Source organism: Varroa destructor, unplaced genomic scaffold (genome assembly GCF_002443255.2).
Source record: "Varroa destructor unplaced genomic scaffold, Vdes_3.0 BEIS01000007.1, whole genome shotgun sequence".
Lineage (NCBI taxonomy): Eukaryota > Metazoa > Arthropoda > Arachnida > Mesostigmata > Varroidae > Varroa > Varroa destructor.
This window is the reverse complement of record NW_019211460.1, coordinates 22,082,961-22,109,907: the sequence shown is the minus strand read 5'-3', so window position 1 is coordinate 22,109,907 and position 26,947 is coordinate 22,082,961. Positions and strand designations below refer to the sequence as shown.

At 45.1% G+C, this 26,947-nt stretch overlaps 1 protein-coding gene across 17 annotated transcripts in view; it reads right to left on the bottom strand.

Annotated features, from left to right (window-relative positions):
- LOC111255003 (cytoplasmic polyadenylation element-binding protein 2-like) overlaps positions 1-26,947 on the bottom strand; it is a 256,990-nt gene that overhangs the window by 42,684 nt on the left and 187,359 nt on the right. The window lies entirely within an intron of this gene.

Below are 26,947 nucleotides of genomic sequence, written 5' to 3'. Positions count from 1 at the left end.
AGAAATACCACATCGATATATAAAAACACCTTACCGTGTGAAATGTATTATAAGTAATATTGTATTAAGTGCCCCTACATGGACAAACGTGTATAACTGCCACACACACACTCATGAACAGGCAGGTACAGATTTTGTACACTGTCTGCTGCCGGCCACGTCGTCCTTCTCACGCGAATGAGCAACTTCATACGCTGAGAGGCGTAATAGCTTTTAAGGCCCATTTTGAGAGCAGTTCAGTTACTTTCTCATTGCTCTAGTGAACTGTTGCTTGCGAAGCATTGGTGACTGAAGGTTCAGAAAGTTTACCTAACGGCAGTAAAAGAGGCAAAGGAAAGGGGGTTTTAGTGTTAATAAAGCATGCAAACAACGATTTCCCGTTGAAATAACCTGACCGATGTGCAGAGCCCAAGTAACTCATTTGCAGGTGTTTAAAAAACTGTTTTTTCATCGCTTTACGATAGCCTCGTTATAGTGATAGTCTAATGTAGTCTTCCTTGAATGTCAATAATTATTGACACTCAAGGAAGTACAGCGGCGGTGCCAGAATTCATGAAGAGAAAACAGACTAATATAACTAATATAATAAAGCGACTGTTCTATTGACTTTGCCGGAAAAAATACCCTTGTACCTACAGTGACAACATTAGTAGAACAAAAGCACCGACATTTTTATATTGCCCTAGTAAATTAAGACCTGTTTCGTATTTGCAGTCGTTATCTATGATAACACTATAAGCTATTCAGCCCCAATTTTATACGACATGCTATATGCAAGTACGACATAATATACGGCCTTCTTCAATAGGGTTAGTATAGCCCGACCTGTTCACGAAACAACATCAGACGCGCGCGTACATCGTCTACTATATGTCCGCGTTAGTGTCTGCTCTGCAGATTGGCGATTGAAAGCCTGCCGGTAATATCACATACGGTAACTTCCTGTTTCAGAAATAGCGGTATAGGTACGAAGAACGAGGTACTAGTCAGTAGCATCTACTTCAATTTGGCACCCGCTATTGTGGCGTCAGACCAGAAGCCATTACCCACTAATACGAGGGTCTACTAGTTCTGTCCTCGCCGCCGAGGTGTCCAAGCACTGCCCGTAAAGAGAACGAAAATAACATAAAAAGGAAACAGAATAAACGAGAGAATTATAGCAAGCCGGAAAACGACAGTAAGGTAGGCTATGGAAAAAGGAGTAAAGGGCATCCAGCCCCTCGACCAGCGCATTTCTTTAGTCATGTACCATCATGCCAAACAGTCAAGCATCGATGCAATCGGGAAAGCAACCTGTGTTAATAGTGTAAATCCAGTACCTACTCTTCCCGTGCTGGCTACCTTCGGACTAAGGACGCTAGTCAAGCAGGCCGGCCTCTTGCTTGCCAGGTCACTACCTGACCAACCAATGGGTTCGTTCCATCTTCTGCTTACACAATTACTACTAGTAGACGAAAGCAAGTGAAGGCCACCAATGGCTCTTGCTGAGTAAGGCTTACTAACTGGTTAGCACAGCTAAGATCAGAGCTTCGACTTATCCACTTCGATGTCCTCTTGCCTCCTGCGACAACGTCCCTACTGCGAGAAGGGCCTTTTGGGGTCACCTAGCATCAGCCTGAAGCCAGCCACTTTTTATTAGAATACACACAGCAACCATTACTAACAGGAAAAGAGGCAAATTCTGTGAGACAGAAAGGGCGGCCACAGGGCGCACCACGGTAATGCAACCAACATCCAGCCAGCGTTCAGCCCCTACACTGCTACCGTCGTTGTTACCGACCAAACCGACATTTCATGTGCGAGAAGACGAACGAAAAGAAGCCCTCACCAGACAAGACGAGCCACACAATGCTTACTCGAGTCTGTTTCGCTGCACTGCAACGACTTTGCTCAGGATGGTCTATGAAGGCCGACAACAGTAAGAGTGTGGCTCAGGGGTTCGGCTCGACTGGGTCCGTGGACCGAGGCACCAACAGATCGAAAACGGATCTACTACCAGCTCGCAGCACCAATGACATCGGTTAGAGGTGGTTCCTATTGCTACTCCACTGAACCAAGGAGGGTAAAAAGCACGAGTTTTTTTTGACTCTTGCCATTGCGTCCACTGTCGCCGTCTTAGCCGGACACTTTGTCGGCTATCGATAGAGTCACCCCCGTCTTTACTCTAGGCAATATATACGTACTTCAATACAGGCAGTGGGTAAACCGGGACGAATAAGCGCATTATGACGGGTAGCCAGTGAACAGCAACGAGTAAGGTCCTGCTTTAGGGATATTTAGCAGCTTCCGCTGCTGTTCCCGCGCCCTTTCGAATAGTTATTTTGTCCCATTCAAGTACAGAAACAATCTCGTAACATCATCAAACAACCCAAGACATCTAACTAGCTCGAAAAGTCGCTGCCATGAGTGTTCTTTTAGTATTCTTAATTACATAAACGTCACCGTTAGTATGTCTCCTCCTGCCACTAATCAACGAAGCAATATACATTAAAGTACGGTAAATATAGTTAGATACCTACATACAAATAATTACGGCGTTTCCACACGTAGTAGTCTGTGCGTGTGATTGTGTACTGGCCGTTGCGACCGTCTGATCTAGCGACTTCCATGGTAGAAGCCTCCTCTCGCACTGCGCGTCGTACGTAAAAGTAACGGCGTCTAACGTGTGGCGCTTCAGATATGTCGGATATATGATATTATTATACGGAGTTTATCTGCCGCACCTGCTGGTGTCCCTGCTACTGCCACCGATGCGAGTAATAGTAGTTGTGGTATTAGAGGGAAAGTAATTTTATATTTTTCTGCTTTCAGCTTTGGTTTCGGGTTCTCGGCTTAGACAGGGAAGAAATGCGTACGTCGAAGATGATGGCTTTCACGGTGAAGCTAACGGTCGCTCGCCTAGTTCCTCCTGGCTGTTAGCTTGCTTGAAACCAGCTCCCCAGTGTCCGAACCCCTTTTAATCCTATTAACCCACATACCTCACGCTTCTTACACCGACCGTTCACACAAAACTACGGCGGCCACTGCTTTTACCTGTAGTGGCCTTATAATATCTATCGAGGCCATTATCGACGTAGACTGGCACGCCGGCCTTATCATTCTACGCTGCTAGCCCCATTTATTCATTCTTTTCAACCCGTATTCTACGCTCGTACTCTCTGATCTATCGAGGCTCTCGGATCCTATCCGCTAGCGTTCATTCAGTTAACCACCCTAGCGGTCACCGCTATCACGATGGCCACCATCACTGGCCTGGCTGGCCAGACCCCTTTGTCTGCCCCAGAGAAGGACAGACCCGTTCTAGGCTTCGTACCTCGTACAGAGCTATGAGCGGCCAGTGAACAACGTCCAGTGACCAACCATATACCAGCACGTCCACACAGCCAACAGCCTCTTCTCCTTTTCGTGCTCGGCTGTCACCATCGACATTTTTCGCCACCTCCTTCGCATTGGTCGATTTTTTTTTTTTTTTTTTTTTTGTGTGAAAAAGCCTAAGGTTAGACTGTGTGGCCAGTGTATATTGTCCAGGCAAGGCTGCTGCTGCGGCCGACTTCAGCTCGTTGTGGTTGCGATGGTGATGTAGGCTTAGCGTACGAAACGTGGCTTGGGCATTTTGTGACTGATTCTTCATCGCTCTGCTATGAGTTGAGCGTAAGGCAAACGTGTTGCTTGCACAAGGATTTCTATGAAGAGCGTCTCATCGTTGGTTAGATTTCTAGCGGCGTGACCTAATCTGCCTTGTGTGTCGGTCGTCCATGAGTTCGGAATTAATAGGCGGGAAGCTTTTGTTGAAACAACTGACTGATGCTAACACATCTTTACGAGTTAGCATGATTTGACATACTATATTATACAGTTAGTTTATTGCATAGTGTGATTTGCAGATTTTTGTTTCATTGCTGGTTATTTCATATTAGCTATCGCATCTATTCTTAGCTTGATGCAAGGCCAACGACTAAGTGACTTGCACGAATTACCTTTCCAGCAAGTAAATTTGCCTTCACTTCACAGAGGACGCGGCGTACATCACGCAGCAAACGACTAGTGATGCCTAGCGTCTGTCTAGAGGTAGTTGTAAACAAAGTTTTAATTATTAACCACGGGCTGCTACTTGGTGGATACTGTTTAGTCAGCCGACTCTGCCGACCAAGTGAAGTAGGAAGCTATCGTTATTGCTATTCTTGCTAGAATCAACATGTCATCGTCGAGCGAATGAAAGTCGTGACGCGAGCCAATAAGTAATACAATCGAATTTCTGTGAGAACATAGGCAGGCACCTTTCGTTTCCATTAGCTCTCCGTTCCTCCGTCAGCCAAGGACGCCGAGGCTTCCAAGGCTTTGCTTCAGGTCCCTGCCTCTAAAACCCTTCTTTGCATCGGCCATCGTGTGTCCTCATAACCACCACAGCAGCTGGCGCCGGCGCTGAAGCTGCCGTTGTAGCCGTCGCTACAGCTGCTGCAGTAGTTGTAGTAGTAGACGCTTGCAACGGACAAAACATTGGGTCGGCTAGTTTTCGTCCGATCTTTATCCAAGTGAAAAAAGAAAGGACAAAACGATTGTGCGATAGTAGACGTTCAGGCCTTTCTGGCATTTATCTTTCCGTCTTATCGTTGCTCATCTTTTGTTCTGTCCAGCGCTGAAGCGTTCTCAATGCCGCAGATTTTCTACCCACAAAGCCAACCAACTGGCCGATGCGCTTTTCACCGTTTGCCATTTGGAGCGTACCAACCAAGACCGTCGAAAAAGATCGGGCGCTCGCTACTGACACAGACTCTTTAGTTGCACTTTAGTGAGCGCTTGTGGGTTGCATTGAATCAGCTGGTTCGCCATCATGAACCGAAAAGTTTTATTGCTAGAAGCCCCAAACCAGACTGACGTTTTGACCAGCACAGCACTGCACTAGACTTACTCAACTATTAGAGAGGATGTTTGGTTTGACCATGGTCGCCACACATAGAGTAGACCGGAAAGGGACATGGAGGGACAGGCCAAACGCAAAATGAACCGTCATACGAATAGGGAACTGTTGGAACAGCGACGGGCCGCTGTTGGTACGATAAGCTAATGTCCATGACAGAATGTGCGGCACTCTGTACGAGCTTCTGCTATCCGGTCTGCTGCTCGGATAGACACCTTTAAAGAGCCAAACAACTACTCTTCGCCACCCGCTACTCCACTGTCCACTGTTTAGTGCATCCCGCAGATGGCTGCGGTGGCCAACTGCGAAGGCGAACGTTATCCGTCGTTGATACCTCTCCACTAGAAGCGATCGATCGCCGAACAACTCCTCTGTATACGTCTCAGTTCTCACAGAAATATCGCTGTCGTACGTATAGTCTGTTGCCGGTCAGTCGTCGCACGAGAAAAGAAAAACAGCTGGATGACCCATATGGCACTAACGCACCCCATGTTAGAAATGTTCAGTGAGAGTTCAGTATGAAAGTGGAAAGAACGTCGAAGGATCACTGACAAAAGTCTGAGAAGGTCGCTCGCTGAACATGTTGTGCTCTGCAACGTGGCCATTGCAGCTACAACCACTATTGTGACTGCGCTGTTTCTGAATACTCCAGCTGTACGTTCGCCCACCGTTTGTCGAGTAGGATTGTGCTAAAAAAGATGTAATTCATTACCGTTTGCTTATCGTTTGTTTTGACGGTGCCGATTCTTCGGTTGGCTAGTATCCTGTAGCACATTTTTCATTAAATCAGTAAATAATCCTAGGACTAACAGCATAATTCTTCTCTGGACGCGATTTCAGGTTAGCTGCAAAGTATCGACTGAAGAATAGCGCTATAGATTTATAGAAATATCCGGCGATGTCACCATTATTATCATCGCCAGTCACCAAAGCCGTATAAACATTTTTTAAAACACTCTATGAAGCAAGAGCTATCTGCGAATGGAAACCACGTCTTAAACGTGGATTTTAGCCCAGTTTCGGGTGTGTGCTGACCCCCTCCTTGTCTCAGGGTATTGGAGCCAAGAACGATAGAAGTAAAGCAAGAATGTCTGGGTCGAATTTTCGGCATATGAGAGACCTCGATCCAAAAACTTATATGATTTATTTGCATAGATATACACAAGCACACAGCTAAGGGATTTCTTGAAGCTGGCTTGAGTGGTGGCTAAAAACTCAAACACTGCACGAAATTAGGCCACTTGGTTCCCCATTAAGTAAACGGGGCTATTAAAAGCTAAGAAACGGCGCCCAGGGCCAACGGAGCATTGGCTTTGTTCTGATTGAACTCGCTCTTGATTTCGAATGTAAGTTCTAAGGCTAAGAGAGGGCAACTAAACCGTAGTTTCAAATCCATGCTTTCGGTAGAGGGCAGCTGATGAGCGCAAGGGCTCAGTGGTGCAGGCAAACAGGCTGGCCCGGTATCGATGAGCTCCGCTTGAGCTACATTCTCTCGATTCAAGGACAGTAGCAGTGGTCATAATAGGTGTTCTCTGCCGAGGCGGACACCTCTGCCGAACCAAAGGGCCACAAGTTATACTACTATATGTGATACCGTCACAACAGTAAAGGTTCGGCCTGGTTCTATAGGTTAGATAGGATTTTAGGGTGTAGAAAGACTTTGCCAGCACGAGTCACTCGCGGGGTATAAAGCTCTATAGAGTTGGACACAGAAAGAGGGTGTGTTCTCGTGTATGGAGACTAGATGGCCCTATTGGCCAAACTCCTGGACCCACACTCTATAGCCGGTCTGCCAAACAGAAGACATGTTTATATCGCCATCCGTTAGGCAAAACAAGCAATGGCTGCGGGATAGTCGCAGCGATAGTAGTGTCAGCAAAGCTGTTCTTACTCAACGGCCGCAGCGCCTCTTTCGTCCTTATTTACGTCCACGAGCGGCAAGTCGGTCGGTTGCCCACGGCACCCGATGGCTAAACTCTGCCAGCTCCACCTACAATGGCAGCGACACTAGCCAAACCACTACCAACAGCAGCAGTAAGTCTGTTCTCTAGTCGATACGGTGCCAGGAGAAAGGCAGAGGACATGGCGAATTTTTATAAGCACCATGTCCGTGCTGCTTCTGGCTCCACCGCTGTCGGCGATGATAGTGTTCTATGGCTGTTTGGTACCGTTGGAGCAAGCAACAACTGTCAAATCGCTTGTAATCTTAGCTTTGGCGTTGTCGACACAGCCGTGAACCAGCTCCCTTTAACTGCATGCTGCAGTCACACATGGGCGCCTAAGAGCGCAAAAACTTTTCTTTCAAAACTGAATTATGAAAACCAAAACACCATTGTAAGCACTATAATATTTCAGTATTTGCAACTATAAGCATCCACATAAACATCTTTAATTCTACAATGTATACTAATGCAGCGGATGATATGTGTTTGTAGTTATAGAATACATTTTGTTGATTTTATGGTAAGCAACTAGAGTATATCCTAGTCAATATCACAGCTAGTCTATGAATAATGGCTATAACCGCTGACCCGTGCTCTACATCCTTTAAATTCTGATGCATGAGAGATATGCCCTAAAAATACAAGAACTAAGCTAAAGCTTGCGGCGCAAGAAAACCTCATGATTTCAAGCGAAAAAGGCTGTCTGTTTTCGGGTATTTTTCTTTGGAATTTTCCATTGTTTTTATTACTACAGCTCGTACTACCGGAAACATTTCCAGCATTTTCAATTCCCTAAATCTCTCCCGTATTGCTCGCCTTCTTCCCGCTCACCCGCCCGCTTAGGCCTTTCACATGTATCAGGCTGATCTCATGGGCGACTGTCACAGAATGCCACTACGTTTAGCGAATGAAGATGTGATGAGTGCGCTGTTACTATGCCACTGCTATTGCAGTTGCCTCGTACGACTCTGGGCTGGGTCGCAGCGTTTAGTGGCAGCAGCGAATGAAAAAGGAAACTGCGTGCGAATTAAAGCAATGATTTTCTGCTAACGTTCTTCATGGCCCTGTCGTCGCTCCTGTATTTTTAAGGGAATACTCAATGCAAAACGGGCTGCACAATTCAAGTCTATGCGGAGGGGCTGTCAGAGTCGAGGCCTAGACAATGATCGGAGAGACGGACCCAGGCCGACTACCGTGAGGGGCTACCAACATGGGTCGATTCCCGCATTCTGAAGAAGCGGCAAGAGAGTTCGGACAACAAGCTATGCATGGAAAGTGAACTGGAAGGCTAAGCTGATGGTAGAAGAGGCGTAACGAGGGACAGGGCTGACAGACTCTATAGGAAAGTTCCCGTCACCCACTTTTCTCGCCGTCACTATGTCTCGATAGCGGTCGTACCCATCGGAACGAAAACAAAAAGAATGGAAAAAAATAAGGAGACCGCGACGCCGCAGAGGAAAATAACATTGATAATACTAAGACTTCGAATCCGTACGATTCGATAAAGCTGCGGTAGCAGCAGAGCTTCGTTGCTGCACATCTGTAAGACGGTAGCGGCACGAGCTGGTCAAGACTTGCGCAGCGTCGAGCGATAGCGAACTGCGCAGATCAGTAGTCGGAGAACAAGAGGACTAGAACGAAGTCGAGGTTGAAGTCGAAGGCGAGGACTGCGGCGACTGCGACGACTTCGACGACGGTGTCGCTGCCGAAAACAATGCTGTTACCGAATAAATGCAGAACACGTAGCCTTGCACTTCGTTCCCAGGAGTCTAAAAGTTAGAAACTTCATCCGGCACCGCTGTCACTTTTGCTCGATCTTCGTCCCAGCCATCGTTACCTACTACTGACAGCATTTCCGTATGCAGATGCTTGTTTGCTCGTCTATGTGTTCTATTACCGTACGTATACACAGTTGGTGATTCAGTCAGAATGTTGGAAATTGTTCCCAAAACTAGCAGTTAGTTCAAACGGTAGTAGCAGGACTAGCAGCAACAAAAAGAGGCAGCACCGCCATATACATGCATAATATTGAAACAACACTGCAATAATACTGGAAATGAAAAAGCAAAGCAGCATCGAAACGCACTATAAACATCGGAGAATGTTTGATTTTTGTTATTCACAGGGGCGGACAGTAAGGACGAAATTTATAGGGAACACTTAATTTCAAGAAGAAGTTCGGGATGACAAATTAAAACTGCTACCATCGCGGGAAGAGGGTCTCCCCATGAACAAATAAAAGTCAGGTCAAAACAGCCATTTAGTGTAAAACGGCATACAGAAGCAGATTACATCGGCGCTCGGCCTCTATCTCCCAAAGTTTTCCACATGTTTATGTGTATGTTGGTTCATTTAGTTGTGTCCTTTTAAATGAGCAAACGGACCACTGGTGCTGTTGACGTTAGCGGTTGCAGCGGAAATGACGAGAGTATAATCTACGGTAACATGATGGTGCACGACTCGCGTTTGTAGTAGAAAGCGTACTATCGCATATCATTGTCTGTAAGTCAGTCGCTCGTGTAGGTCTGTTCATATTACCACGGCCAGGCAGACAAACAGAGACAGCCCTTTTTTGCCGCAACGAAGAGAAACTGCGGGTGAGTGAGTGAGAAAATGAATGAAAAAGGAAGGAAAGGAAGTCGGTGGGTGCCTTCAAAAGAGTCTACTACGTGCCCACCACTGGTAGTCTTTTTGCAGTTGTCAACTAACCGCTAGCCACGTCCGCCAAGACCGTTGCTCCTGCCTTGAGATAAGGATCGTTTTCGTCGACAAAGGCAGCAAAACTGGCCGACACCGGTCTCATGGATACACTGTTGCTCACGGCCTCTTTGTAACTTCTGGCCAAGCACCCTAAGGTTCTCGTTCGGTTTTGCCCCTACCTCGACTTTCCTTCTTTTCCGCGCCTCCCGTTGCCTCTTTCATTCGGACGCAGTGAGTTACCACGAACGAAAGAAAAACCGAGCAAATCACGCTATATAGTGTTCAGAGTACGCATACGCACTCTTTACTTCAAAAAATCTAAATGCACAGATGTAAGGAATGGTTTTATTTTTCAAATTTCTTCCTTTTCTTCCGGCCAAACAAAAGGATCGACCAACTACCATTGCCCTGCGGATGCCTTTTTGCCACTACTGCCGCCGCTAACGCTACCTTCTTACGAGCGGAGACTGTGGCGGTGCCGCATATTACAGTTGAGAGGAGTATGACTAGTGTGGTTCCGCCTGGCAATCTGGTCCGTCTCACCCTAACTCGACTAGTCCGAACAGCAGGAGTATGGAGCACACGAGACGAGGAAACTTTGCCCCTCTGAGGCAAGCAGCAGCGGTGGTAGAAATAGTTGTAGTAATCGTAAGAGAAAGCGACTTTCTACCGGCGCCCCTGTCTGTCACAACGCTTTCTGGGTCATCGCTAGCGAGAAAGCTGTGGGCGGCGACACGTTGCAGCAGCGACCGCGAGGGCAGCAGCAGCAGCAGTAAGTCCACAATTTCTGCCATTATATGGGTTCGTAGGTAATTTCCCACATTGCCGGGTTGCGTACTAGGCTCCTTTCCCGCAGAAGGAACAAAGAAGCGAAAACAGCAGCATTGGCCGCATGAGTCGGTTCTTGGAAATTATTTGAGATTCCGAATGTCGCAGTAGTCTAAATGTTCATGATGGCTACAGCTACTGTCGACTTGATCTAATCAACGTTATCCTGTGCCGTTGTTACACTTTAAATGAGACGAAGCTGTTTCTAACTTGTTGTTGGTTTTACTTTATATAGTTAGGAAAGCCAAAGAGGATTCTTGAAGGAAATATTCTGCGACGCGAACAGTTCGGGGGAAACTCCTTAGCGTCAAATGTAGCAATGAGCTCCTATAATGAAGTCGTCCCTAAGACTCGCATAGAATAAGATTAGTATGCCAGCATAAACGCAAGTAGCTTCGCATGTGTTTGCGATTCTGTCATTGGCATTATCATTAGTGTTATCCTTTGCAGTAGATTAACGTGAATTTCGTTTCTCGATCTCCATATCAAGCAGGCTCCTTGGAAAGGGTTCATTCTCTTACACTAGGTCCAAAATTGCTAATAAGAACTACGTGAAAAAATTTAAAAGGTTAGGAAAGTTGACAAGGTCAGTCTTAGCTCACTTGGATGTTTCCATAGCTGTATATAGTGTAGTTAAACTCAGAGGAGAACTATCTAGGCTGGATAATTTCTTCATTCTCGCCTGCAAACATCCACACTCAAAGTTGGTAAATCCTTGGGTCCTTATTAAATAAATCGGGTCTTCATATTTACGTCTAACGCGGACTGCATATGCGATATCCATCGTTAAAGCAGTTCTTCTTATTGGTATTGTATAGTGCATCGTGTATGAGGATTCCTGGTTTGAACCTCATTAAAACTTCGAATCTAAACATTTTGTACTGTTGTTAACTTACCTAATATAATAATAATAATAATCCGAATAAAGTTCGTTACACGCCAAGGTGATTGCATCGTTGATCTCACTGTTGTTCTGTCATGTCAACAGTATGTCGCTTCCTGTTCTGTTGTTATGTTATAGTGCCTCGGTTTTATCTAGTAGAAGGGCGATAACATACGTATAGGCCACATCACTTCCCTCCAAATTCACTTGCCAGCAGCACTCCCAACAGACGGTTTGCCAAACAGGCTAATGCACAGACGGTTTGCCTTCGTCGTCATGTCCTACTCGCCAGGTGAACACTTCGGCTTTATGATGTCACGTCGCGAATGCATCAGGTTGGTTGTGCACTCTGCCAACAGCCTCAATCAGTTTAAGGGCCTTAGCTGAAATAACGCCACTGAGGTATCTGCAGCGCCTATTCAGTAGCCAACGGCACAGAAGAAATTTCTTTGATCCTGACTTTTTTCTTCTTTGTCGCCGTGTTAGGTAGTGACAAAGCCTTCAGCTAAGTTGCAGGAACACAAACTGGCATAGCCGTGAGCATGTAGCACGAAAAGGAATCCTGAGAACATATCTACATATTTTTGTCGGCGTCTGAGAAGTGCATTTCCAATTCGAAAATGCCCCCCCCCCCCCATTCCTATCATGCTCAATTGTATCGTTACAAGCGAACTCTACCCGATGCTAACATCGTGGATACGCGCGACAAGACCCAGAGACGGCTAAAGCCCCCAGTTGTAACAGGGTGGTTTTTAATTTACATACATTTACAAGGTAAGCGGGTCTCATTTTTTTGAGCAAGATATCTGCCGGCCTGTCGAGTGAAACCTCGCCCTTTTGAGGCAAAGGCGGGTACGGCAGTTTCCCCTTTAATGTACGCGATGCAACATTTAAAAGAAAAAGAGATGCATTGGAGGCCACAATCAGCTTAACCAAAGAAGCTTCAATAGACACTGCAGGCAAATGATATTACCAGATGGAATAATATTGCTGAATCAACGCGAAGCATTAATCCATTTAGTCTACAGTGACCATTTTTCGAAAAGCAACATTAGATCTCTTCTAGCTTGTTATCATTGACCTTGTAAGTGTTTTAATCGTGAAGGGGACACAGGCTGCGTCTGTGTTGATGATGCCAATAACATAGTGGCTCTTAACTGTTGTCGAGTCGCCAGTAGCTATATTCAGAAAAAATTGAGAAAACTTCTTGCGATACGCAAACAGATATCGACGTTTCGTAGAGTTCGTAGAGAAGAAAGTAAAAGATGAACTTCACTGTATGTTCCAGAGCGTCCTGCGCGGCATGTCGTCAGCGTTTATCACATTTCTCTTTCTGCTGCTTTTGTGTAGTATTATTGTGTGGAGATCTGCCCCTTTTCCTGTCCATTTTTTGCCTTTACCTTCTGCTTCTAACTTAAGGCTCAGACTAGGAGCGAAGTTCGACTGTATTCACTCCACAGTCGTCACTATTGAGCACACTTCATAGGATATTAAAATCAGCGATATATGAGAGTAACACGTTATGGCGAAAGTCGTGGCGGCAATGACGGCAGCAGGTCGATGCGAAATACATCTAGATTTTCTCAGTGTTTTTTGGTTCATTCGCCTGCCTACTCCGGTACCACGTAGTTCCACTTGTCGACTGGATCCCTCTCTTTCTTCGCATCGAATCATGATGGAATAAACTTACTGCTTTTGCTGCCACTGTACCATAAATGGAATATATAAAGGTCACACAGCCACGAAAAATATACACACGCACGCACGAGCAACTATGAACAACGCGTCGGTCGCCGTATTACCTGCTGCTTGGTAGTGGACACGGCAGATTTACGCCAGTCCCATGTCACCGCTCCACTGTCAGCTGCGTTCCACGAACTGTTTTGCTGCGGAATCTTCGTTTTACTGCTAACTGTAATGGTTGATAATGAAGACGACGAAGTAGGGCAATAACGAAAAGCAGGAGGATGAAGTCGACAAGGGCCGAAGGCAGCAGCAAAGGACAGTGAGTGAAGTCCTCTTTGCGCTGGTAACGAATAGGGGTTAGTGGTTCGGGGACATTCTACAAGTAGGGTTCAGGAGCGGAACGCAGCAGAAACAGAAAGATTGGCCGATTTTTGTATTAGGCTGGCAGATGCCCGACAGAGAAGGTTGACGTGCGCAGTATAGAAAGACCGGATTTGTTTCGATATCGACAACCGATGAACGCCCACGTGGTGCCGGCTGTTGATTATTGCCAACTCATCTGAACGCTCAAGGACACAGACAAATAAATGCCTATCCTTGTCGTCATCCCCTATCCGTATGTTTCTGTACTATGTGTAGCCATGAGTCTATGTAATACGCGCCGTGATATTATAGACATACAACGCTACAGTTGTATGGAGAAGACGGCGCCGTGTCATGATTTCCACATCGGTTCACTTATTTCGCCTTTGTCAAACATATCCTTATTCAGATTTGTCGTCTGCATAAAAAAATGCGCTCCATAAAGATATTAAACACACAGACGGTGCTGATGCCGTTGACAAAAGTAGAACCTTAGTGACAGCTTTGCCCTTGCGAAATCGAGCCTTCGATCTCCTCTGAATAATACAGTTGGAACGGGCTGCGTCGGAAAGAACACTTAGTCGCCCATAGCCGCTATGGCGTTGTACTAGCAGCAGCAGCATCTATAGCGGTAGTAGTTCAATTCAAAAAGGACAAGCATTTCTTTTGTGTTCTTCGTAATGGTTCGTTAGGAGCAAGCCGTAGTGGGTCATTTGTTCCCCAAACGCAACAACGGAGATTGGTGACCAGGAACGTGATAAACTTGACTTCAGCTTCGAGTCATCCTTCGTCTCTCACAGGCGTCCTCCTTTGCGCCAATCCGGTAATAGAGTAACGAAACAGACAGTAAGTACTACCCACTTGCCAGACTGCGTTAACAGTCGTTGTCTTTTTCGTCGTTGTCGTTATTATTTATTTGCGCTCATCACTACTGCTGTCGCTAGTGCCTTAAGCCTCGTCAAGACATAGCATTTCTGTCTGCGCGGCTATGCATAACCACCGCAGCGGAGCTGTGGCATATGACAAGTATAGTACAAAAAGTGAGCAGCTTTTTTTGTGCCGGCACAAAACAAGCTTGCTGGTTCCACTCAGTCGATGGACTCTCCCTTCCGCTTTGTTTTGCCCTCTTCTTCATCTCCGCTGTGTCCTGCTTTTTTCCCGCAGTGTTCCGCTGCTAAAGGCTGTGGTCTAAACAGAGAGTGTCTTAGGGCAAAACTGGCTTTTATTGTTATTGTTACGCGTAGAGCAGGTATTATAGCAGACGCTGACTAAGACAAGCGTCCACCTACCCACAGTTGTGTATATTGTATATTGCGGGTGCTTATACAGTGTAGGGGACACACAACCAAATTTATCGTCTGTGACAGTTGTTGAAGGTTCTCTCGAGATCAAACAGTTTTGTTTCAAACAACTTTCGCAAAGCAGAGACACAAAAGTTAATTTAGAAACGCAGAGGGTTGTAGGTGACGCCATCGCCGCCGGACAATACCTCGCACCGATATAGGTATGATTTTATGAGATCACTATAACCATCGTCAGACATGGCACCTTTGACTAAAGACGTTATTTGTACAAGTCGGGTGTAAGCTACGTTATCTTGATTATTAATTTTCCAAGCGTACTATTCTTTTTTCACGCGCATCACGGCAATTCATCGTACCTCCATCCACTGGCCGTCTGTTGATTCATTCGTTCATTTCACCGCATCGAGTTGTTTACACATTTTTTTGCTGCAAGGGGTTTTTCGTTGCTGGACCGCCACATGCTTTCCTCTTCATTACTAATGAGTGCCTTTACCAAAGCGAAGTGAGATCGCCACCACCAAAACGAAAGCGCACAGGAAGTTCAAAACGAAGAGCAAGATTTGGTAAAAAGCGATGAACAAGACCTTGCAAAGACATGAACGCAGTAGGAAAGACACGGCTGGGACCACGGGATCACAGAACAACGTACCGGTAGCAAACGAATAAGAGTGCCGTATCAGCAGCTATTCGAGGCTACAACTGCGCCATCCGGGCGCCTCGTTGGCATAACGGCCAACGACCGGCCAAGCCTGCGGCTATCCGAAGGTCAGGCGCAAAGGCAGGTGACTTCCATTGGCTAGTCCCGGATATCCATAGATAGTTCATAGACTGCAATATAAGCACAAAATAGGAGTCTCCGAGCGAGTTCCTCTTTTTTCCTTCTCTCGTCGCTTGGCGTGGCAAGACGATAAAATCGTGTTGCTGCTGCAGTCAGGAAACGTAGTTCTATGTTTCCTTTGCTAATTTTTTGCCGCCCTTCCCCCCCCCTTACTATGTGCCCCAGAATCTTCTTTGTACAACGGAGACTGTACAAGGTCGCCGATGTCGCCCAACTTTTTCTCTTAAGCTCTTCCTTCTTATCGGAGTCATGCTGCTGTCAGCTTTTGTAGTCTTTTGCTTTTTCTGCCTTCCTATTTACCTCCCGTGATATTTCCATGCGCCAGACATATCGGGTGCCACTTCCGCTGTGTCGTGCTTGTTTGCATCTAGACGCTGTGCGCAGCTGGCACGAAGGAGTGAGCGAGGCGGTGAACGAGCGCCATTTCTATACGAAGATCCGAAGAACCCATCAACTAGTGCTCCACGTTTCCTCTAGTTCGCTGCCGTTGCCACTGTTGCTTTCGCTGCCGTGAACGCCACTATCACCAGCTTATCCAACAGGAATACAAGACAGCCACGATGTACACTATCATCAAGCTTAAACTTATGCTGATCTGTTCGACTACCTTGGTTTGCTGCTCAGCCTATTCCGTTTGGCTTGTCTGAACTAAATCACTCGACAGTGATAGATGACCGGTCGGTAGGCAGCGACATCATGTTCAGACCGAGTCGGAAGACAGGTTCCAATGGCCACGACCGGTTTCGCCAGCAAAGTTTATGCCAAACGGAGACCCAGGCCAGGTGAATCACGATAGCGACGATGCAATGTCTGCCTGAATGACTGGGCAAGCCGATTGGCTGAAACAGGCCGACGAGACAAGTAGATGGTGTCTAGTGATGTGCAAATCGGGCGAATAGGAGAGGCGACCCTAACGGCATCTAAATATGCATTTGTTATAGCATGCTCCGCCCTTACTCCGTTCCTAAGGAGCGCGTTACTAGAGCACGGAGGTGTACGAAAAGAGAGAGATGGATAACTCCGGTGGGAGCGAACAGAGTCGAAGGAAATATAAAGCCCGTTAGTAGGAATTCCACCTTTTCTGCTATAGGAGGTAAAAGCGGATCAGCAGATTTTCAACGTACGGCAGTGACATTCAAATGGACCTTGGCTCGGTATGAAAGCAAAATACGATAGTATATGATACCTTTTAACTGGTGGCTTGCTCTAAACGAGTTGGGTGGAGGTCGGGACTTAGTGTGTACTGTATGTATATACATCTGGTAAATAATCGAGCAAAAAATAATTTTTCTTAAACCAAATATCAGAAAAGTCGAGGAAAAAATTAGTCCTAATGCAGAATGCAAGTAACTAATTATTGGCAGAGATAGCGTATGCCATCATTTAGGACCGGTCACATACGTTCCTCTTCTGACCGTCAGTTAATAGTATTAGTCTTCAGCATCGGCTGGCTCTATGTGATGCTCATTGATGTCCACCGAGCAGTGCTATTAATAAAAGTCCCGCGATCAGCATAAGTTTAGGCTGGGTAAACTGGGTTTTTCGTATCGCCAAAATGACCGTCGTTACTCGATCGTGTATGTAAAACTTGACAGTAACGGCTAGCTACTTGCTGATAATGGCTGCTCCATACCGCCTAAAGCCAATAAGCTGAGGGTGTTATAAAGTGTCTCTACTTGAGAAAATTATCACAGCAAAGCCCCACGCTTGGAGTGGTTAAAAATATTACGGCACCAACTGTACTCGAGGATCTGTAGCTTACAAAGAGTTGACTGGCTGTGACAATGCCGATCCTTTGGCTACTTTGCCGGACCATTGGTCTAGTATCCGTCAATTCGTTTTTCTACCTTTTTTTTGACATATTTTTGAAATAGGTGCTTTTTCCTTAACGCGTCTCACAGCGCGACCCGTTGATCTACCCGGCTGCACAATTTCGCTATCGATTCTACTTTCTGCGGACCGTACGCATATATCAATAATGAGAAACCTATAGCAGCGATTTTCTAGTGACTTCGGTAGCACCATCGGCGCTGAAACGACGTGACCGTCATCGTTGCTACTGCCTCGGCCGCTGACGTGGGATAGCCGTCTCTCATTCCGATGAATGTTATGGGAAGAAAAAGTCAAACGCCTTCCAACCACAGCCAGCGAAGACAGAGGAAAGCCCCATCATTATGGAATGCACTGCGTAAACGCTTCGAACGAACGTCTTCCACGAAGATCTTTCTACAACACGGCCAGGATCGCTATCACTGTCGCTAGGATAAAAAGCAGGAGGAAAAAGGAAAATAGGGTATCAAGTCAACTAAGTTCGGTGAGCCTTTTTCCTTCATATTTTTTTTATAGATATGCTAAACTTTTTTCTTCGAAGCCATCAGAATCCCTATGAAACTAGTGGCGCTCACTATCGGTACCGTAGCCGCCGCCGCTACTCGCTGGAGACCCTAGCCTTAAGAGTATAGTGGATTATCATGCGAGCACTTTTTCAATAAAAACTGAGAAAGAGTAAGTCGAAGTTGGTCGAAACAAGTAACTTTGTTTAAGCAAACGAAGTATTAACGAATGATTCGAGCATCGAAGAACAAACTAAATAGAAAACAAATAGCGGCAAAGCCTTAAGGTTACTCACATGTCATAGCCGTAATAAGCATGGTCTAGAAACGGATACAAACTGGTCATAAAAGCTTACGATTTTCATATATGTAAATATGACTTCTACGTACACAAAGTATATTATGTGCTTGCCAAGTTATACGAACACTATTTCCACCACATAGTTTATAAAGGCGTTAAATATAGATGAAGTTGTCCTCTGCTTTCAATTACCACCTCTTTTTCTTCTGCTAAATATATACCGTAGTACACATGGTTCTATCAGTACGTAAGTATTGTGTTTTAATGCAACGTAACACTGACCTGTCAGCCAAATAAAATAACTTGGTTGGTTGGGAATGGATTAAAAAAAATAGGCGATAATGTGCATAAATAACGCCATCCAATGAGGTGAAGTATGTCGTAGAGGGTAGCATAAATCTACGCACATATTGTGCTTATACCAGGTCATTATCTAGTAGGTGGTGGGTGTTGTGTGATCCAACATCTGGTACAAAGCGTATATGGGACGGCAGAACTAATGAAGTCTCACCGAAGATAACAGACACAAGGCAGCCATCATCTTTTGGCATCGGGAACAGCAAAAAATGCTTGTCTAGCACCAATATTACAACTACATGACAACTAGTGGCGAACGCAGAAAAGAACACTCGGAGTGCGGTCAGAGCAACCCAGCTACGGTTGGGCTGCTTGCCGTTGACTGCAAGATACGTTGAAGCTACTGTAGTATCATGCTTGTTTTGGGATAAACGCACGACTGCACAAGCGGGTAAATGAACCTTGCCCATTTGTGTTTGTCAAGCCTTTCTCTATAAGATCCTTCTGTTTTCTTTAATGCCATACAGAATACAGAAATTCTCTATGATACAGACAGACACTTTGAAAGGACGCAGACAAAACCCGATTTGTCCCAGTTTATCCCCTTCCACTGGATTATTCGATTCCCCGTCACTTCCCGTTATTGAAGCACTGCATCGAGAAGGATAATTGAGATTGCACTGCAAAGTAGAGACAAAAGGATGGCAGTACATCGACGCATGGGAAGATGAAGGAACCCATTGAACGACCGGGTGTTAGGCTACTGGCCAACTGTGCATACACGAGGGAACTTTTCAGAAAAACGACAACAGCACCAGCTGTAACAGCAGTAGCCGCAGTATTTGCTGTAGCAGTAAACATGAGCCATGTTCGAGAACTCTTGGATTTTCGCGCTACTGCAGCATGTTGCTTCAGTTCAACCACAATTACCTACTGCTAAAGAACTGACGCTAAAAAACAACCGACATTGAATTCTTCCGCCAACGCGAAAGCAAGGAATAAATAGAATTAGTTGCTGCGATCGGTCGATGAGCATCAATTATGGGTCGATATGGGCTAGGAAACGGACCTCCTTGCTTGCTCCGATGCCATCTTCTGTGCGCCTTTACAGCAGCAATACTCAAACAGGCGAGTGTAGAAGTGAGGTTTCTATTGGGAGTTCTCTAACAGTGAATAGATGCTGGGATAAATGCAACATCAGAAGCGGGCCGGGCTAATAGATGTGTACTAGCAGGCATGACTTGATACGAGGGTGCTTTACTGAGGGCGACAGTGAGTATCAAGCATCACCCAGTAATAGAAGCGATGGGACGTCGTAGTGATGTGATGGTGCATAACTGATACACAGACGCCTGACGGACAGTCAGCTATATCGGAGTGGACAGAGCCCCCATGTACGCGGAGCAAGTATGGAGGTGTATAGCGCCTACTCCTTACCACAGCCTACCATTGCCAAGGTCTTGAAGCAGACTGAAGCTCCCGCCAATTGCCTGTTTTGTTCCCTCATCTGCGACCTACACTGCTAGAAAGACCTTCGTTTTACGTATTACCGAAGATGCTTGGCAATCTCGCGTAGGACCTGCGGTGCTAAATGGCTTGTGGATCGAGCATTGCTAAAGCAGGACAATGAAGAAGAGAACAAGATATAGCACAGAGAATACCAGAAAAAAGAAATACCTCAACGGCAGGGGCATCAGACCAATGATAGAAGGGGCCAGGCTTCTGCCACAGATGAAATCATGAGACTGTCGGGTTTCTTTTTTTTCGTGCTATGCTTCGGATGGGCAATGGGGATCCCAACCTTGCACTGCCCCGCTTTTACCTTAAATTTTCGCTATGGCTTACTGGCTGCGCGGATTCATATGAAAGAGGTCTTTGGAGAAGCAGAGATTTCAAAGGCCTCCAAGGAAGCTTACCTCCTGTTAAGTGTGCCATTAGCGAATAGGTCTACAAGCATAGAATAGTGCTGTTGCAACACGTGATCCTACTTCTGCCAGTACAACAGTAGCTTTTCGTATAATCTTCAATTCATTAGAACTAAGCATGCCTCAGGAATGAAGCTGCCTGCAACTTTGCATAGGAACCTATTTAGCTGCTCGTAGCAGGTAGCGTCCATTAAAAGCGACCGACCTGAAAGCGAAAGTAAGACTTACTGAAACATACCGAAAGGCGAAAGATGAAAAAGGAGCTCCAAAGCTAGCAAGACGTGCGTCAGTAATCCTACAGTGGTAGCGACCGAAAAGCTGAGACCGAAAAGGGAGATTTGGAGAATCAGGTAGGAATAGACTATTTGGACGGTGGATAGAGACAGTAGGCGCAAAAATTTCGCCAATAGAGCGTTTACGAGCGACCATTTGGCCGAGGCTTCGGGAATATACAGCACGATAGGAGGTAAGGCAAGAGAGAGAAAGAAACTGACCAAAGACAATAGAGAAACAAGGATTCCTAACGGGTGTGGCTGCCTGATTCGAGCGCTGTTGTAAAGATTAGCACTGCTTAAAGGAAAGATAGGACAAAAGGTTGAGGAACCCCTATGTAGCTGTGCTATTCCTCTTGCTGCTGGAGGATGATGAAGCTGCTGAAAACGGGACTCAAATGATAAGATCTAACAAAATGAACACGGAAGATGTCGGATACGCCTAACCGAGGAAGAGCGAGCGACGATTACGGTGACGGCTGAATACAGACAATGAACGGGCAAACAACGGTGGACGCAAAAGCAAACATGGTATGCCGCTAACAACGTTTCGCATTAAATATCCAAACATCAGTGATACGCGAACATCATAATGCATATCCAGATCTTTTTATTTGAGTAGAGCGTGCGGTATATTTCAGCGTGTTTGGAGGAAGTGATGCCCCTATGAGAATACATCTATGTATAAGTATTTGGCTTTTATTTTTTTCTGATGCTTTCCAGAAGGAAAATGACACTAGAAAACGATAAGAAAACGGACTGAGCTAACGAGATTCCGCCGAAAGCGCTTGGCTTCAATAGCACCATCGCCATTCTGCCTTGCAACGCAGCTGCGAGTGAAAATCGGAGCGCAGCAAACCAGCCGAAGCGGAAGTAGGTCGGAACGTTTCGATACGTCCTGCTAGGGCGTGCTATAGCTATACGGGTAATCACCTACTTTATCACGGACACACTACAAGGACACAGGAGAACAGTTGGGATGCAGTCAGGTGCACCAGAAGCAAGAGACAAATTTCATTCGGTCTTTGTCTATATCGTGACATTTGGACGCGCTCACACGTGAGATTGGTGCCTATCAGAGCAAATACCTAGGATATACTAGAGTAAATAAATAATTATACTTTCAACACTAATTGTGATGACAGACCGTTGTGAGCCATTACGAGGTCAGCCCAAGCGAGAATAAAAATATACTGTTATCTGTTTAGGGCCAATCTAGGGATACAGATGAACGTTTGAAAAAAAAAGTGCTCCAAATGGTGCAATTTGCAGAAGCACGTACGTCTGTATATGGGCGCATGAACTCATTCGAAATCAATAAAATTTACAGCGTTTGCTTATTATACATGTAGGTGCATGTATCTACGTATACATTATGCTTAGTTATGCATGTAAGACTGATATTTTCCATAACTCTCATTTTTTCTACAAAGCACGAGCGGTCATCTCTATCTAATCTGCTCAGGTTTAAGTTTAGTGTACCTTTGTTGGACTAAGAACGAAACGCTCTGCATACATTCAACTGACTCGCTTCAGCCTTTGAAAGCAAGCCTTTCTAGCGTAGCTCTGTTCTTCATTTTTGACAAAATGTAAAACGACGTTTACATAAATATACCATCTGTCCTGTGGCAGTAGGCCGGCAAAGAGTAGATGTACAAGCTGCTTTCTTTCTTTGAGTGGTATACGCTATCAAAGAATAAACAAATGATAAGTGGACAATGAAGACTGAATGGTATAATTATACGCCCCACGAATTCTGGATTTTCAAAAATCCTCTGTAGGCCGACAAGGACATCTATCAATGGTCTTGTTACGCACCCAGGAGAGGCTCAGACTAAACGGAATGTTATCCATATGATGATATGATAATGTTAAAACAGCTTTCGCATTGGAATAGTTTATCCTTCGTGGAACACAAAATCCGCTTTGACTGCTTGACTCACGCGACGTGTCAATTGAAACGACCTCTCTGTCTAACATGTACATTGAAAGCTTGCAAAACTGTTGGTAGCGCGCTTCAAACTTCGAGTCAGAGATCTTCGTTGACTGTGAAATTGGCTGTGAGTGACGCAGTCTTTTGATCTTCGTCCTATTTCCCAATTTCGCTTAAAAGTTGTGCTTTCCCCGCCAGTCGCAGTGTTTGTTTCTATCTTAATCTGAATTCATTCCTGTTACTGTTCAACAATATGAGGTCAGTCATACAAGCAAATAGTCGTGTTGTGTAACTGATTGCGGAAAGGCCAGCTTGAAATGGACCCAACTTAGCTATATTTAGCCACCCAAGGTAACGTACTCATGAATTAACCACCACGCGTCATAGCGCATACACAGGTTGCGACGGGTTTTGTATGCAACCGCCTTCAGCTTTCTCTGGCAAGAAAAAGTAGGAACATGCCTTAAATACGTGAGGAAACATTTGTTTGAAGAATCTTCACTAGGGCAGGCATACTTCATCCAAAATGAAAATGCTTTTAAAGAAAATACAATATATAGTACAGAAGGAACGCCACTTTTGTGATTGTGCACGAGATATTCTAATACGATTCAAAGACTTTAATATAAATTCTTAAGACAAGTTTTAATCAGCATAACATTTGCTATTGTCGATTGGTTCCTGTTGGCAACATGGGAGAGTATATCTGGAACTTTCTAAATATTCGTTTTTCTCTGGGGTTTGCGTTTCATTTCACAATGATCTATTTTTCAGTACACTCAAGTCACCCACTAGTCACACTAAAGTAACTCGGTGCCGATTTTCTTACAGATCCTGGACGGAACTTACTTTTTCACTTAAAAATTGCCGCGTTGTGGAATAATTTGGCTAAATATTTTGGCAAACTTATGATATCGCACTTGCAGAGGGCCGAACCCATAGTCTCTAAATACTTACCTATATTATATAGGAGTTGAGGGTTTTATCATCAACTGCATCGAACAGAAAAGAGTACAGGTGATAGCTTGGTAAAAAAAGGTTAGGACTAAATGCTGGGTGAAACAAACCATATCGGCCGGAGTCCAGCACAGGAATTTGTGTTAGAGAAATTCAAGGTATGGACAAGGAATCTTATCCCGGTGGACAATCGTCCCAATTTTTTCGTCCATTCTTTGCCGAGAGTTTATATCGTACCTTCGGTCCACACCATGGTGCTAAGCAAAACAAGATTACAAGTGGTGATAACTATGGCAGGTCGGCCATAGCAAATAAAACGCTAACTTGCGGACAGGTCTAGGCATTGTTTATTTCCATCAGTTTCTCTAGATTTTTTTAGATTTCGCTCCAGCAGAACTCATAGTTGCCTCTTTTAGAAAGAACACACCATATCCAAGCTGTTCGTTTGGTAACCGTCGAGGGCATATCTGATTGGTGGCCTGAAGTAGGTTTTTGTGTAGGAACTCAATATTGGTCGCAAGCTAATCACACGTGCAGGAAAGAGGCCCCAGAAGCTCTGACAAAAAGTACCCTTCGATAGGCACCAAATTCTAAATCTTTGTCTGGGAAACAGCCAGGTGAGATACGTGTAACTAGATCAAATGTAGCCAACTTAGTAGTAATGGCAGCCGATCTCAAGATAGCCAGGGGCCATATCCAAGAGAGATGATGGACATCGTCTCCAAGGGTCGAATAAAATAAATCTGGAGAATTGACCCATCGTTTCAGGAGTCGCAGATAACCGAATTTTAGAAATAAATGGCCAAACCAGCTACCTGAAATGACGCTCTATGTACCCATTGTATGTAATCTACAATAGCCAATCTGAGATAGGCAGTATTATCAAACTATATATATATAATTCAGATATCGAATTATATCTATATAGTTATATATAATTCGATATCTGAATCTATATTCTTTCTATATTCTACTATATATATATATATATAGAAAGGATAATTAAGTAATTTTTTTTACTCGCAGGGGCTGTGTAGTATATGTTATTAGCGGAACCTGAAGCAATAATTTTTGACCGTTCAGGCCGCTGCGTTGATATTAGCCGTCCACGTAAAGAACCTGTCTTTTATGATACTTTATTTTAAAGACGACAACTATTGGTATTGAGCTTATTTATTTATCGTATATAGGAGGTATTCTGTTGTAACTTATACTGTTTTCTATTTGCCGAATAAACTATCGCATTCACTTAAATCCCATCAAGCACCCGTAGATGTTTCCTAATTGATAATGATTGTTCGATATAAATAATTGTTGTACATTTTCAGATACGCGGACGGAAAACAAAGAAAAAAAAATTATAATTCGCTGAATTACAATAATTTACTACTTCTATCAGTTTCTATACATTTTTGAAACCTTCTGCAAGCATAAAACAGGACCCGTTCCAGACTCCCTGACCTTCGTCATAACATACTTGTATTTATACTACTATCATTAGGCTCGTAATTCAATCTTCTAACATAGCACTCGTCATTTCGGTCACATCGGCACACAATAACTGCATTCGTCGGCTTCTCTACACGACTCCTTTTCACGTCTCGTTAATTTGTTTTGCCATTCCTCATTTTCAGTGGACTACACAGCTCTTCGAGACAGATCGAAGTACATAAACTTCAATCCTCGCCTATGTCTGCTGTGAGTATTATTAGCGGACATGTTGTTCCAAGGCGACCCGCCCCTCTGGCGACGGGAAAAATCGAATACAGTACTTAAGCGTATGGCATTGTCATACGTCACAGCAGACAAGAAATAAATATGCGTTTGCAGCAGCAGCAGCAATAACATCAACGTTAACAATGTCGGCAGACCCTACCCACTTTAGTGATGCCTTTCACCTGCAACGTACTTGAGGTTCCGTAGGCGGTTAGGGGGGCCCATTCCAATAAGCATACCTTTACATCACAACCTGCCACGGTTCCATATGGAGTTTCGAACAACATAATTATCTCACCCACTCGCCTACCACTACTCTCTGGGAACTGCCTGAGTGGTCTGGGATTAGAGCTGTGGTAGAGATCCCTGTAGCGCACTCTCATGCCTTGCCTTTTTTTCGCACTCCATTTTACAGCATTGTCTTATTCGGCTGCAGATTATGGGAACTAAGGCAACTGTGAGCGCTTGACAATACGTTCAGGTACACTGTGTCCCCGAATTGCTTTGTACTTGAAGTTATAGCCGACAGCAGCAGCTCCATAGCCTAGAACTTCAGAAAACTGTGTCATCTATGCGACTAAGAATCTCTGATACATGCGGCCTTGCTTGGGAGCCGAGACTGGGTTAGGTCTTGTACGCGAGCCGCGTGCTCTTACCCCGGAAGAATGTAAACGTATAACCGCGTTTCCGTCTTCGGTGCACGGATAGTGTCTAGTCTTCCTAGCTTGTTATACTTCCCATGAAGCAACTCCTATTTCGTCGACTATCAGTAATGCAAAGCTCTCCCATAAGGAACGGAAAAACTAGTCTAGGCCTCAGGAACGAGAAATGTGCCAAAGCTTTCCCGCCGTCGCAAATGCTCGGCCGTTGAAGGGAACAGCGGTGAGGTCTGTTCTCACCGCTGAACAGACCGCCATGATCTGTTGAATATCCTGTCGCCGATATCGGTGTAATCCATATGCGAGGTATAAGCTATAACGACCGAGAGCCGGTCTCACAATAGTTCTAGAATTCGCTGGCAGGCGGTTGGTTGCTTGTTGCGTGTTGGTCGACAGCTGCCAGGGAAGGGATTTTGCTGTTTTACACACAGCCTATATGCGTAAAACCACCACGAGAATTTACGAGGGCGCATATCCAGAAGCAGCGGAACTAGACGCTGAAGGAGATGTGGAGATCGAACATGAGAAACTGAAAAGTGAAACGACCCCAAAAAAGAGTGAAAACGAAGCCTGGCTAACGTGAGAGAATGAGCGATAATATGGCATAAGTGCAAGTCCAAGAAGCTCGTTTAATTAGCTTTGGCATGCTAGCTTTACTTCGAAAGCTTTAGACGGCACAGTGCGCTTCGCTCAATGGAAAATACGTTCTTAAAAGACTATAAACGCGCTTCTAAACACCTTCAGCGCACTGTTGTCGTCCTTAACTGCCCGATTTGCCTTGGAACTTCCGAAGTCAGCCAATACTACTGCCAACAACGCTATTAGTCTACCAATGCGATAATGCATAAGTAGAAAGTCAGTCCATGACGGTTCTCCGATGCAAAGTTCTAACCCATTGTTTTTGTCGCAATAAGTTTGTTGAAGTTTATCTTGCGTACTGTCGCTCGCTTGTTGGGCTTGTCCGCTTGTGCTCTTCTCATGTGTTCATTATTGCAGCCCAGAATACGCGGGGGCGATCATATACGATACAGCAGCAGCGAAGGACTACAGCCGTAGAGTGTTTTCGGGTCTATGATAGCGTCACCTCTATA